The sequence below is a fragment of the Cygnus atratus genome, chromosome 1, assembly GCF_013377495.2.
Source record: "Cygnus atratus isolate AKBS03 ecotype Queensland, Australia chromosome 1, CAtr_DNAZoo_HiC_assembly, whole genome shotgun sequence".
Taxonomy (NCBI): Eukaryota; Metazoa; Chordata; class Aves; order Anseriformes; family Anatidae; genus Cygnus; species Cygnus atratus.
This window is the reverse complement of record NC_066362.1, coordinates 201,362,574-201,377,595: the sequence shown is the minus strand read 5'-3', so window position 1 is coordinate 201,377,595 and position 15,022 is coordinate 201,362,574.

Sequence of the window (15,022 nt, the reverse complement as noted above, 5' to 3'; positions counted from 1 at the left end):
GCAAAGGCTCCATTAAGAACTGGCTACTTTCACAGGGCTATGCATTACTCTTGCCTGCTCCCTTGTGGTTTATTTCAGGTTCTTTAATGCCTAGGAATGTGTAGTCACCCTACCTAACCTTGTACTCAGATTCCCTGCAGGCATGAATAATGCGAGACCTTCCCTGCACCACAGCTCTCCAACAGCTCTGTCTGGGCCCTTAGGCCTCACTTATGCATCTGATATAGTTGAGGAGACTACCACCCCCTCTCCATCCCAAATTCAGTCCCACCATGAACTAAGCTCAGGCGAGCACCTAAGCTGGTTTAGTTGGAAATGCTCCTTCTGCCAATTGTCTTGGAGTTAGGGACCTACAGGGCTTTTCCCTACGTAGTGAGCACAGTCTCAGAATATTACTTTCCTTTTCATTTGCCTGAGAGTAAGCCACCCAGCCAAGGCACAGTTTCACTGCTCACAAATGCTTTCTGAAGAGCCCATCCGTACAGGTGTCCCAAAGCCATCACCTTAGGCCAGCTCTGCCAACCGTGATAAATATCTGCAGGTTTGTTCTTCCCTACGTGCACACACGTGCACACATGTGCACACAGAACCACAGAATGGCTGCAGGTGGAAGGCACCTCTGGGTCCATCTGGTCCAACCCCTGCTCAAGCAGGAACACCCAGAGCAAGCCACCCAGACCCATGTCCAGGCAGCTTTTAAAGATCTCCAAGGAGGGAGACACAAGCACACATAGATGATCATTCAAGAACAGCTTTTCATCAGTTCCCACAGCAATACAGCTTCCAAAAGAGCTGAAGCCACAAGAGAGCTTGAAGGGACCAGAGCAGGCCCAGAGAGACCATGGCCTACACCATGGGAGCAGAGGGACATTGATGCCACAGGAGCAATTGCAGCACAGGGGACTTGGAGACAGGGTTTGGATGGCAGTATCACCCCTGAGCCACTACATGACAAATACTTTAAAGGGTCAGTAGCACGCACCAGGAGATACCTGCCTCTGGTGAGCTGGTTAAAAACCTCCCTGCCAGCAGCCTTTGGTTAATAATGCATAGGGCTCAGTGTGAACCCTTTAGTGATACGGAGCCAATGTGTAGTCATGAGGAGCTCTTCTGCCTCCAGCCTGATGGACAAAAGCATCCAGTGACACAAACACCTAGCCTAAGCAGCCTGAATATTTCAGAATTAAGTGCACCAGTGCCACATTTCCCTACCTGGACTGTGAGCACCATGTTCCCACCTACAAATCACCAGTTCAGAGTCCACAAACTCTGACACATTTCAGCTCTCACAGGGTAATTTTTTACAGCTCAGTTCTTCGATGTCCTTTACGTAGGTACTTGAGCATGTACCCATTACAGCCCAGCCCAGGGCAGGAAATGTGTACAATAGGTTTTGTACGTAGCTATCTTGAAATTCAGTGCAGTGAAGCTATTGTCCCTCTAGACTGCCAAGCCTGGCTGGTAAGCTTTTAGAAAACAAACGGAAAGTACATGTATAGGTACAGGTGTCTCATGGAGGGTTTACCACCTTGTCTGGAGCAAAGCCATTGGGGTGCTGGAGGTGTTGGTCATTCAGGGATCAACTCCCTTAATAGCAGCTAGAGCTGAGTCTTCCCAAGCTTCCTACAAAAAAACATTTTGTCCCATAGACAAAGATTTATATTTGCCCTCAGTGACTCTTGCTGTCTATTTGGTATATGAGTGGGGATTTCACCTATGTATTATGTGTGCCCACAGTGCTGAGAAGTAATAATGGTACCTTGCAGTATCCCACTATCTGCATGATCTCTGTTGTGCTAGGACAGCGTATGCAAGAAGTGATTTAAACCACAGCCTTATTGTGACTTTTTTAGCCGGAGGTGCAAGAAGTGCAGACAGGGAACAACAACAACAAAAGAAATATGACAGGAGAGCAATGTTTCATTGCAAAGGCCATAATAAATATCTGTGTTTGTGTAGGGGTAGAAGAGGTATAAGGAGACAACCTGGAGCTGAGGCAAATAGAAGAAGATGGTGGAAATAGGGAGCCCTATTGGAAATAGGGAGGAAGGGGGCTGTGAAGCCAACAGTCACAGAGCCTAAGGATATTATCCTAAGTGACATCAGCAGCTAGAACTGAGGAAGGAGCATTACTCCCTTAGGACAGTATTTTCTTCTACTTCAGGAAAAACAAAGAAAGGCATTGATAACTGTAGAATAAGAGAGAAATTAAGGTGCCTTGGTTACTCTTCTTCTCCATCCTCTTTCAAAATAGAAAAATTACTCTGTGTTTTCCTCATACTTTAGTGTGGAGCTGGCTAATGAACCGGTTGGAAGCAGGCATGGCAACCAGAAAACCCCTCTGGGTACGAATACGAGATGCTACAAAGCCTCCATTATGAATCTACCACACTTGGCTCCCTCTGAAGGGCAGCTGGGATGCTTGTGTCTGGTTCAAGGGCTTCTGTGCTCAATGGGTCAGCCAGTCTCTTCAGCCTGACTTGCTCTCAGATGCTGCTGGACATACAGCTCACAGCACCTGCAAGCAATGTGTGCTGTCCCCACGAGCACTGACTCCAGCGTGGTGACAGCACCATTTTCTGTCAGAGAAAACAGAATGTAGAGGTGATAGGTAATAGCTGCACACCATCAAGTCCTCTATATGTTATAGATTCAGGCACCAGACAATGTTATGGAAACTGGAGGAAAGAAGAAGAGAAAAAGTGTCACTACAACCTGCCTTATTTTGCCCTATCCCGGCACTCTTGAGCTTGTAGGCTGCAAGTTCTTTGAAAATGTCATCCTCCATTTCACGAGTGAAGCATTACAGGCACTATTTTAATGCATTCAATTACAGCCACACTGGAATTTGGCCAGAACAATGTGCCAAGCACCTCTGCTACTTCTAATGGTGTCAAGACCTGCCTTCACCTCAAAATAGAGGTGGATGTGCTCTCACACACTTCTCAGCATTTTATGCTATTTCCGTAGGTTTACAGGCTTACAGCAGCACTGTGGGTCACTGTTATATTAAAAAACTTGCTGCTCTAGAGATGTCCTGTTTGGTGGGGATGAGAGCAAAAACACTGAAGGAAAAAAAAAAAAAAAAGCTGAAGAGTTGGTGTGGCCATGAAAAGCTGACTTGATTACATCATCAGGGCTGCAAAGAGAGTTATCCTAAATCAATGCCTTCCTAGTCACTTACAGCATTGTATCACTGGCTACTGCCTCTGCTGCTCCTGGGACAAATGTCAAATACACAGACAGAAATAATTACAATCATGATAATAATAACAATAATAATAACAACAAAAACAATAACAACAACAAAAATAAAGACTTTCTTTCCAGTTTGAAATTTCATGGTTTTGGCTGCATGCCAAAAAGAGAGGGCAAGTTGAATGCGGTTGAACTTTTCACGAAGAGATAATGCCCCAAAAGTGTCAGTCCAAAAATGACACATATTTTGACATTCAGGGCTCAGAATAAATTATTGCACACAGACAGACCACAACAAGTCCATATCTGCTGGGGTTCCTTTTTTTTTTTTTTTTTTTTTTTTTTTTAGCATTAAAAGAAACAAAATAATAAATAAACTGTCTTTTGCTCTCGCTAAGTTTGGCTTAGATAAACAGCACCTAATGGAAAAAAAAAAAAAAAAGTTTGTTCCAGACAATATGATGAGCTCTACCCAGAACCCTGAGAAGTTTCTAGAGTCAAATATGAAGTTTATTATTTGATATGGGCACTCACTTGACAGAGAAAGAGATTTGTGAGCCATTAGTAAGAGACCATATCATACACTTACACAGATCAATTCCCATCCAACAGTGAAAGTAGGAAATAAATGACAAATGTGTTGTAGAGCAGGAACTAGAGACTTTGCCCAAATGGTAATGTGTATTTGAAAAGTGAGCTGTAAGTAAATGTATCTGAGAAATACCAAGCATCCCAAAACCTTCCTCCTTCTCAAATCTACTGAAGGGCTTTTTTTACTAATTAATGATCACGAAAGAGTCATATTTTAATTGTATGTTTTCAAGCGACTTGTGTTTATACCAGAACACAGTATGAAGAACTAGAAATAAAGGAAGATAAGATGGTTTAGACAAATGTTTGAATAAGTTTCACATTTTAGAAAAAACAGATTTAAGGTGATGAAACAAAGGGACTGAAGGAAACTAGCCATCCATGGTGATGGCCCAAGAGTACTGTAAGGTATGCAGAGTGAATGACAACACAGAAAATAGCAGCCAGGTGAAGGGGAGATTAATAGCAAAATAAGTAGGAGAAAAAATACTTTGGTAGAAACCAGCATGGTCAGAAGAGGAAAGGATTGCAGTGGAGAATGAGATTGCTCCTAAACTGGTCAGTTTGGAGTGTAACCCATAGGAAAATCTGGCACCAAAACTTGATGTGTAGAGAAGACTGATACTCTTCATCTACAGCATGATGAGTGCATCGCTGACTCTGAATTTAGCAGAAAGCACTATTTCTTACAAGTGAGAGATGTTTCTCCCTACTCAGCAAAAATAACCTGTGGGATCCTCCCTCTCTGACTTAAAATCCCATAACTTAAAGACTATGAGCAAAACCATCCATGCTTGCATAACACCTTTAACGCAAGCAAATCTAACTTCTCACAATGAATCCAGGCATGACTTCTTGCCTGTCTTTTCTTATTCTTCCATTACAGTCATCATGAATAACAAAAAATAATTGAGAAGACCTCCAAAAAAATCTTATTTCAACTTTGTCATCTGAGGTCATCAGGGGACAGTACCATAAATTTTGATCTCAGCATTTTCTGAACAAAAAGACTGATAGAAGAATGTAAAAAACAACATAATGGCAGTACTGTCAGCCAAGCCCTGTAGACTATGAGAGTGAGAGATGCTGATGGGGTTTCAGAAGCTGGAAAAAAAGTCTTATAAAATGTCAGCAAGATGTTTTGAAAAAGAAAAAAATTGAAGATGACAGGCATAAAAATCTAGAAAAATAAAGATCTGTTGAAATATAAAGTGCCATTTTTCATCAGAGATCAAGTGAAGCTTAGTCTACATGTGTTTTTCTTACAACAGTGCACTTTTAAAGTTTCTCACTTGGTTTGCAAGTGAAATAGTAAGTTTATGTACTTATCTGCCAAAAATTGCCCAGCAAGCTGCTTTTTAAGCTTGGGAATGTAATAAGAAAGTTCTGTTTACCTATCACACATTTTTAAGCTGTTGAGTTCTTCAACTAATAATAAAAAGTGTCAACTATATTTTTAGCTAGGAAAACATGGTCTTGACTCCATTCAGGTTATCTCTTCTGTCACTTACTGCTCCCCATCAGTGACACATTAGTGCCAGAGCTGGGGGCAAATTTCAAGTTCATTTAAGTTCATCCAGGAAATGTAAGACTAAAAGTGGTTAGAATTCTAGTTGTGGTGCTAAAAACCCGTGAAATTGATTTTTTTTTTCTTTTTTTTTTTAAGAAATGATTATTTTAAAGACAATACCATTTTTGCTTATCGGTCCAGAATTCCAAATGTTCCAGTCCAATAAGTGATGTCTAAAGTCCAACAGGCTGAAGAAAAGGACGTTTCCAGCCCTCTCTCATGGGCTCATCTTGGCTGGGCAATTTGAGGTAATATTTCTGATGTTTCTCTTTTGTTTGCTTTTCTTTCAAAGATCTAGAAGTTGGGGAAGGCTTTCGATGCTCAAGTGATGAGGAGCTCCACCTCTGGATGCAGATATGCCAATGAATGTGAGCATCCAAAATTTGTAGCTAATTCCCTTCCCCTGGGCCAAGACATACCCAAAATATTTTTGATTTTTATTTTTTATAGAACAACTGGCCAGAACTTGGTGGAACTCACCAAAAGCATCCAATCCCCTGCTGCAGCCAACATATACAAGAATACCACTGGGAAGAAAAAAAAAATAAAAAAAAAATGATCATCTACAGATGACCAATGGAAGACCCTCTTTGGGGCTGAACTGCAAACTGAGTCTAATCCTTTGTCTGTTCTTTTAGTATGGCAAGAAAGACACCTCTCTTCCTTAATTTCCGATTAGATTTAATGACAAAGGAAGTGGAACTGACTTCTACTAAATATTCCTTTCTCTCCATGTCCTTCAGAAAATTAGGAACATCCACTAGACCTGTGTTTTCCTACCTGTGCAGGACTTCAGAGCTAATTGTAAACTCTCTCATTCACAAGTTTTGAAAATTGTTGGCCACAGAATTATGGGGGAAGAGGAAGCATCTAGTCAGGAGGAGAAATATACACTATATCTGTATGTAAACAACCAGCAAACAACCAGCAAATCAATAAGTCAACTTATACAAAGAAGCTTCTTGGTTTCTGTGTTTGCACAGATTTTTAATATTCCTTGCAGCCTGGCAAATCTCATTTGAATAACGTTATCCTCACAAAGGCCGCCTGCTTTGTAAACTCTCTAAAAACCTAATACTTCCATGGGGAGAAAAATAATTAAAAATTTAAGAATAGGTCACAATATACATCTGTAACCTGATCCTGAAAGACATTTTCTTGCAGTTTTTATGCTGATACAAATGTCCTTGTAACTTTAGATCCTCAAATTCATGCAAGCCACCAGACATCCCTGGTCTGTTGTTTTCCTAGTACCAGTGGACTTCTTTGTGTGACAGAATATCTCTTACTGGGAGTTTTCACAAAATCAATACCAAATGCTCAGTAGCTTCATTCCCCAGTGACCTCAACAGCTTATAGCATCTCAAGGACTAGTTGTCTTTGCAGTCCAACTCCGGTTTCAACCCATCTTTTTGGCAAAGATATAATTATGTCCTGCAGGAAATATAGCATGTACCGACTTTGGCAGTGATAACTGCCAAAAATAAACAGGGTCAGGGAAGGGTTTTATGGGTCTTTATGAGTACCACTGTTTTGGAAATATTTTCACTTCATAAAGACATTAACATACAAATTTTCTCAGCCTTTGCAATTGTTATTTCTTCTTTGTCTGTTGAGGTCACAGAGACATTAAAAATCCGTGGGTATGTTGTCATTTACCTCTCTGGAAGCTGACTTGATCTGCCAATAGACTCTTCAATGACCACACCACATTTAATTATTAAATCAACTGAGGTGCCTGCGGTCAAGGAGTAGGTGAGCACTGATCTGGCTTGCCTAGGTCTGGTTCTGCATCTCTCCAGCACTATTGTTTCACCACAAAATACAGGCCACTAATAGGTATTGGTGAGGGTCTACAAAGATGATCAAGATCTTATTAGTGGCCTTAACTAATGATTTATTTGGTTTATTGAGTTAGTTTCAAAGTGAGTTAACACCATGCTTCCTGTATTTGTGATGATTGAGAATAATATACAAGTCATTTGGGTTGTTGCCTTTATTTTTGTTTTTCTTCGCCTCAAAAAATTTACCTGATACCAGAGAATGATGCCTTATATCTTTCTTGGCTGTTTTGGCAACCATTTCTTGCCTCTGGATGTCACTGAAATAATGTTTTTTTTTCCGCCGTAGAGCTCTGTTGCTATTGAAAGAGCCTGCCTCACCTGCCTCCTCTCTAGGCTGCCAAAATCTAGGAGCACAGCTAAACCTTTAATCTTGTTAGGCAGGGGATGGACTGAAATTCAGAAAGCCTTGGTTCTCTTCTGGCTTCTTTCCAGGTCACAGACTCCCCATCTGGAATTTATGGATGGTAAAATCATCCTACCTGTAACAGGAAATTTGTGTTAGAGAGATGATGATAGAGATCGGGAAGAGGTGTAGACAAAAGGAAAAACAAAATGATTTGGGGTTTATTCAGAAGGCCTGGGCCTTGCTTAAAATTCTCAACTGTGTAAGGCAGTACTGGATAAGGAAGGACCGTGACTTCTTACCTTCCCCTGCTCTGTATGCAAAACCACGTCCCAGTACTATGCCCTTTAGTAGATCTAGCCCTGAGTTGCTTTTGGTCTCAGTTCTATCCAGGCATTTATCCAACACACAGCAGGGGGTTTCTGGTTGTCAAAAGCTCACTCGTTATCCCTCCATGGAGCCATTAACTTACAAAACTAACTTGTACAGAAGTATAGTCTCAGTCTTCAAACACTGAACACGTTCTACTTAGTATTTATAGGCCAAGCCAAATCAGTTGCAACAGATTTGAAATATAATGAACTCTCACCAGATGCAGCATTTTTTGTTTTCATCTGAGCATCATCCAAAAAGCTGAGAAAAGTCTGCCCTTGAAATATTCTGTCCTTAAAATATCAACAAATCTGAGCAAAAGCATATGCAAGCTAATCTAGTCGATGGTAAACTCTTCCGATCAGTATGAGCAGAGGGAATCACTCAGCAAGTGTGTGGAGTGGCTGTAGAAAGTAAAAATCTAATCTGAACAGACAGTCACTGACATTAGATGAGTTATTAAACAGATTAACATGTCTGAAAGTGAACTTGCAGGGACACAGACACCAAGCAAGTACACAGTCTGTATATTTTGGGGTGCAGAGCAGAACAAAAAGAAATGAGATCTTAGAAGTGTTTCTGTAGGGTTGAGTCACCTGAAAATTTCCTGTTATTTTCTTGTAAAAAAATATTTTTCTTCAAGGAAAATACACAATGAGGAAAATGAAACAAACAAACAAAAAAAAAAAAACACTAAAACTGGTGGGAGGCTGTAATATAGCCCTACCACCAAAAAGCTACTGATTATTTTTTCTTCCTTTTTGAGTGTCCTTATTGAAGACTTCGTGAGAGTCATGCACATTTAGATTGACAGATGACATGTGTCACTTACTCTCAGCTTTCTAGCTAGATGCCCAGAGGCACACTGGCTCATGCCAGTTCTACACTTTGTCCCTCACATCCATTTTTGGTTGCTGCATTGCACTGAGGGAAGACAAGAGTACATTCTGTGTGCAAGTCCAATGGCTTCTAGCCTTGGAAGGGCAGTGGATGCTGCTGTTCCTGACAGCTGGTGAACAGGGCAGGCAAAGCAGAGGTTCCTACAAATTCCAAGCAGCCCCTCCATGGGTGCCTTTCAGGGGGATGACTGTATGGTCAAGAACGTTTCTGCACTCAATTCTCAGAGCATGTTGGAGACAGCCCCCAGGGCCACAAATTTCCATGGATTTGGAAACAAGCATGCTAGAGGAGCATGTCTAGCATATATGGTGTGCTGCAGGCTGCAGCCTCGGAGTGATGAAGCGTGGGACAAAGAAACACGGTAAGGAAAAGGGACAGACTCCCTCCACAAATGTCACTTTTGTCTTTAGGAATCGGTTCAGCTTCCATCATCCAAAGCACTGTAGAGACTGATATAATCGGTGGAGCAGGAGATACTTGGTCAAACTGGGGCTGCAGGGCAGCTGGTCTAGCCTGGGAAATGAAGTGCCTACAAACTGCCGTCATCTCTCCAGGAACGGAGACAGATCCCTTAAACCTCTCAGACGCCTTGAAACCAGACAATTTGAGGGACAGTAAGGCATGAGGATATCTCCAGGCTATCCCAGGAAAAAAAAATACTGCCATGGGAGAAGGACTGGGTGATAATTTTTATCCCACAATATTCTGAGATAGTGACAGTGTCCCTGTTTATTTATTAATATCACTGAACACATTTATAATATAATATGCTTTCTCAGTCAATAAAATGAGGCTTGCAGGACTGTTGCAGGAACATGGGTATAACCAGCAGCAATCAATGTTTGTGTTTTATCCTGCCAGAAGCATTCGATAGAAAGGTTATAACTATTTTCCAATATGAATCATCTGTGTCAGCAGGTGCTGTAATTTCTATTGATTTCTGTCTCATCAGTGGAAGACAAGCCATGAGATGAGCAAATAGCCATAACTGGAAAAGGGGAAGAACTCTGTAAGCTGGTTTCTCTAGATAGAGATTCTGTAATTTTTCTTCATGTTCAGGAGACACTAATCTTTTATAGAAATCCTTTCAAATATTTGTGACTCTCATTTCAACATCGTGCTGATTATACTTAAGTAAGCTAAAAAAAAAAAAAAAAGCTTTCCTTTTGACTCAAAATGCCACAAGTAATGCGGTGTGACATTTTTTGTTTTTAAACCTGACTTCTGCCATTTCATACTGCACTGTCTGATTTTTAAAGACTTTCTCTTGTAAGTAGAATTTTGTAAAATTAATGTAATGTCATTGATCTTATTTTTGAAGCTATTAATGACTCACCCATCTCCCCTTGACCCCTGTTACTCATCACTAACAATGTATGGCCATCAGTCCAGTTGTATTCTAGTCCCAAGATGGATTTTAGAGGGTTTGAGGCCACTTGTTAACATTTCTGTTCTTTGTTTCCTCCACCTACACTGCATAAAATGAAGATAGCAACACTGAACTTGCTCATATCTCTAGTTTTCTTATAAGTGCACAAACACTGTGAAATAAAGATAAACCTTAAGTATATGTTTCCATAGCTCCAAGCAGATGAGGCCTTGATCTCCACTGGGGCCAGGAGGCACTGCTGTTATAGAAATGATAATGTTAATGCACTGCCTGTGGGGGTGTTATCTCTCACTGAGAGGGAAAAGACGTATGAAAACTGACTGGATTACTGTTGTTTTCTTTGTCTGCATGTTTCAGAACTACCTTTCCACACTGTGTAAATGCAGTCCCAATATAATATACCCAGGCAGAAATGACTAGTAAAATCTGTTGACATGTTAACCACAGATCTGAAGCTACCCATTTCTCCTTTTTACTCATAAGTTCTCAAAGTCTGGTAGGGCACCTGCTGATCCCACAGCACTCCCTACCAGTACATCACTGATCAAACCCATGCTGTTGTGCTCCTACAAAGCAGGGAAATTGGTACTAGTATAGCAAGGGGAAGCAAAGAGGAAATTTCAGCTGTATAGAGAGTTTCTTTGGACCATGGATTAGTTTCCAGATTAATGTTGTAGAAGATCAGTCATTTGATTTATTGAAAAATTGGGCTGGATAAAGTCATGGAAAATGCATCAGAGAACACTGTTCCTGGAGGATGGACTAGGAGAATGATGAGGTTTGCTTGAACTCTGATCCTTGCTGATCATTTTCATCTCCTCCTCTCTGAAAACAGGACACTATGCTACAGTTTTTCAGAGGCAGGCTAAGAATGAAAAAATGTGTAAGAGTCGGTGAAATTTCTTTTTACTATAACAAGAAAAAAGCTGCCTAGAGAGCAACTGAGAAAAAAAAGAAGTTTCTGAGAGTGACATGAGCAATAATAAGTTAAGACTGTATCCACTGGTCTCATCTAGTGCATTTACTTAGTTATGATTCCATTGGCTGTCATGGAGTTGTTCCTCATTTACCTCCAGCGTAATTTAAAAGGCTCAGTGATAAAGGTGATATGTCTAGGAGACATTTTTTACCTACTCAGAATCCATATGCCATTTTTTGATCTCACAATTCATACTTAACAACATAAATAAAACCAACATGGAGATTAAAGACTGGACCTTATTTAAATCAAAAATAATTGCATCCCCACCTCAGTATCTTTGTTTGGTGTTATGAATAAAATAACTTCTTACCAGTTAGAGGATAAGCTGTATGGCATGAGGGGTAAGGGCAAAGCTTGCCTCTTCCAAAGCAAACCCAGTTCAGACCTAATGTGCAAACTGAGCTTCATTGCTTCCAAAGCAAGCCTAGGGCCCACAAATGCTCCCAAACTGAAGAGCAATAGGGAATGCACTGCACTGCCACTTTTGTGACCTTGTGTGTATGGTGTCAGCTCCTCTCAAGAGAAATCAGTAGCTCCAGAGAAGTGTGAGGGCCAAGCTAGTTCTCTATTACCCAATGTGTCCTACAGTGCCCATTTGGGAGGAGAGAGTGTGTTGGATGCTCAGTTAATGTACCTAATTAAAAATTAATTCACCACAATGCTTAGTATAGGTCAACTGTAATCATACATGTAAGAGGTTTGCAGTAATGCAATCAAAGATCTTGCATCTAGTGTCAAGGAAAACAGAAGTTAAGGAAACACCTAATCCTGTCACCCTCACAGTAAAGAAGTGTCCCCTCATATTCAGCCAGACCCTCCTGTGATTCAGTTTGTGCCCATTGCCTCTTGTCCCGTCACTGAACACAACTGAAAAGAGACCGGCTCCATCCTCTCGACACCCTCCCCTCAGATATATATATACATTAATGAGGTCTCCCCTCAATCTCAGGAACAAGTTGTTGGAGATAAAGAGGACCCACCAAAACAATAGCAGTGTGCAGTCTCAGTGCAGAGGTCATTAAAGAGCTATCACTTGTAGAAATCTATCATGTTTCTTCCCTTTTTCTGCCACCTACAAGTTCAGGGATCTCTTTCCAGGTATTCATGGTATGGCATTCGCACTGGTATCATGGATGAGATCCTACAAGGCACAGATAGGCAGAGCAGCTATCTACTTCCTACTCTTCCACAAGAACTGTAAGGGCAGAAGTCTCCTTTTAACTTTCGTATGGCAAAGATTTCACCCAGGCAGCTCTACAATGCCTCTCACATGTGTGTGGTGAAGCCATCTCTTGCTCCTCTCAGCTTCTCATGAGCTCAGAATGACAACTCAGTTTTCGATCTTCAGTTTGCAGATGAGAAGTGAAAAGTAGGTGACATTAAGCAGAATTGCTTGTCAACCTCTTGTACAAGGACATTTCCTTAAATAGTATTTCCTTTCAGAAATAAAAGGTTCATCAGAAAACAGAAACATACTGTCCAAAGATACTCTTCAGTACCACTAAAAAAAATGCCTTAGGGTCAGCAAAGTCCAATATTTTTCAAATTACTCAGAAGAAGTAATCCCTTTTCTTACAGATCTACAGCTAGCTAGTAGAAAAATGTATAAATTATGAATCCAGACTCTTCTAAGAGACAAGGAACGACAGGACAAAAGGCAATGGACAAGTTGCATTATGGAAATCTTCTGTCAGACGTATGGAATTCACAAGGATGATCGAGTCCAACTCCTGGCTCCACACAGGACCACCCAAAAATCAGACCCTACATCTGAGATCACTGTTTAAATACCTTTTAAACTCAGCAGGCTCAGTGCCATGACCACTGCCCTGGGGAGCCTGTCCCAGTGCCCAGCCACCCTGTCAGTGAAGAACCTTTTCCTAACACCCATCCTGACCCTACCCTGTCCCAGCTCCATGTTGTTCCCTCGGGTCCTGTCACTGTCCCCAGAGAGCAGAGCTCAGCACCTGCCCCTCCGCTCCCCTCTTGAGGGAGCTGCAGGCCGCCATGAGGCCTCCCCTCAGACTGCTCTGCTCTGGGCTGAACAAACCAAGGGACCTCAGCCGCCCCTCATACATCTTCCCCTCTAGACCCTTCCCCATCTTTGTAGCCTTCCTTTGGACACTCTCTAATCATCTTATGTCCTTCTTATACTGTGGTGCAGTACACACAGTACTGCACATGGTACTTGTGAGGCTGCATCAGTGCAGAACAGAGCAGGACAATCACTTCCCTCAACTGGTTAGCAATGCTGTGTTTATGTTTGCAACAGGATTAGCTATAGTGATGGCTCTGAATCGCCAGCCATCATACAGCTTTAATTTTGCTGTATGAGTAAAGACTGGGAAAACTGAGCAGTATTCAGACTATCTGCCTTGGTTTCCGAAATTCAGGTGGAATTTATTGCCTAGATCCAAGAGCACTATTCAGTCTGACTGCTGTCCAGGGTCCCCTAAACCTTGTCAGCACTTACAAATCCAATGGCACCCTGGTGTTAACTGCAGCACTCCTTAAGCACCTAAACAAGTCTAGGAACAAGTAGGAACCTCCCACCCAAACTCTGTAACATCTCAAAGATAGAAGTGACCTTCTGAGGATCTTTACCTATTCAGTACACCTGGAGAATGCTTCATGTATTTGAACAGTATTGACCAAAGGAGGACACCTCTCACATATCAGCTGAAAGATGAGAATCTTTGATGTAATTTGAACCTACCACAAATCAGAGAGGTGCTGGAGAAACAAGTCTTTTTATAAACACTAATGCACTTGTTCGTTATTAATCACAATACTAAGTTTAGAGAATGAAAAGGAAATTTATATCTGTTATCTGTGAAAAGTATTTATGAAAGCACTTCTTTGCTCTGATATCTTGTTATAAAAAACTTCAGCTAGATAAGGAGAATGTTACTGCCAGTTTAGCTTACTTCAGGGAGCACTTAAGAAGGGTCAGGGTATCCCCCACTGTTTACTCCAGCAAGAACATAGTCGCATGGATACATGGACTCAACTTTATGATAATGGCACTAATAACTCAGCTAGCTGTGGTAAAATTTTATTACAGAACATTTCTGGCTAATAAGTAAATCATATTGATTAAGAAATAAAAATGTTAGAAAACCTTTAATAGCCCACTGGAGATATGGGATCAGGCTGGACAACAGGGAAGTTATTGATGTAGGCACCCTACTAACATTTCTTCTGAAATTAGTCAAAAAGTTTGCCTCTTGCTTTCCAGGGAACAGCAGTAGGTTCAAAATACTATCACATACTAGTCTTCTGTTTGATAACCCTAGAAAACACATCAGCCTGCAAATGCTGCTTATCACCTTCTGTCAATGAGAAGCTCCAATCCACAGTGAACAGGAATCATTTCTGGGAAATGCAAAGACATATTCCAGCTCTAGTTTATGCTTGCTCCCACAAACAGATTTTTGAAAGGCCTGGGAACCTTTGTTACAAATAGCATGTATGCTAAGATAGGGACAGTCAAATCTCTTTCTTCAGGCTATTTGTCCTGGAGTCAGGAAGAAAACACTTTCCACTCTTCATTGCATAACTGGAGACAGGTTAGGGTTACTTTTCAGTATTTAGAAGAGTAATCTACTCTTAGGTTTTATGAACTGCTCAGGGATGCCAAAACCTTTTCTCCCATTCATCAACATATACTGCCGTAATTTTTGCAAGGATACTTTGCATTACTAATAAGAAAAATTAAGAAAACAAGACAGTCCTGCTAGGAAAGGAAGTCCTGGTGTCTTCTCCTATGGAAGTCCCTGTTCATTTGGCCTTGATATTGGAAAAAAATAATTTGTCTCGTGAAAAGAGAGAT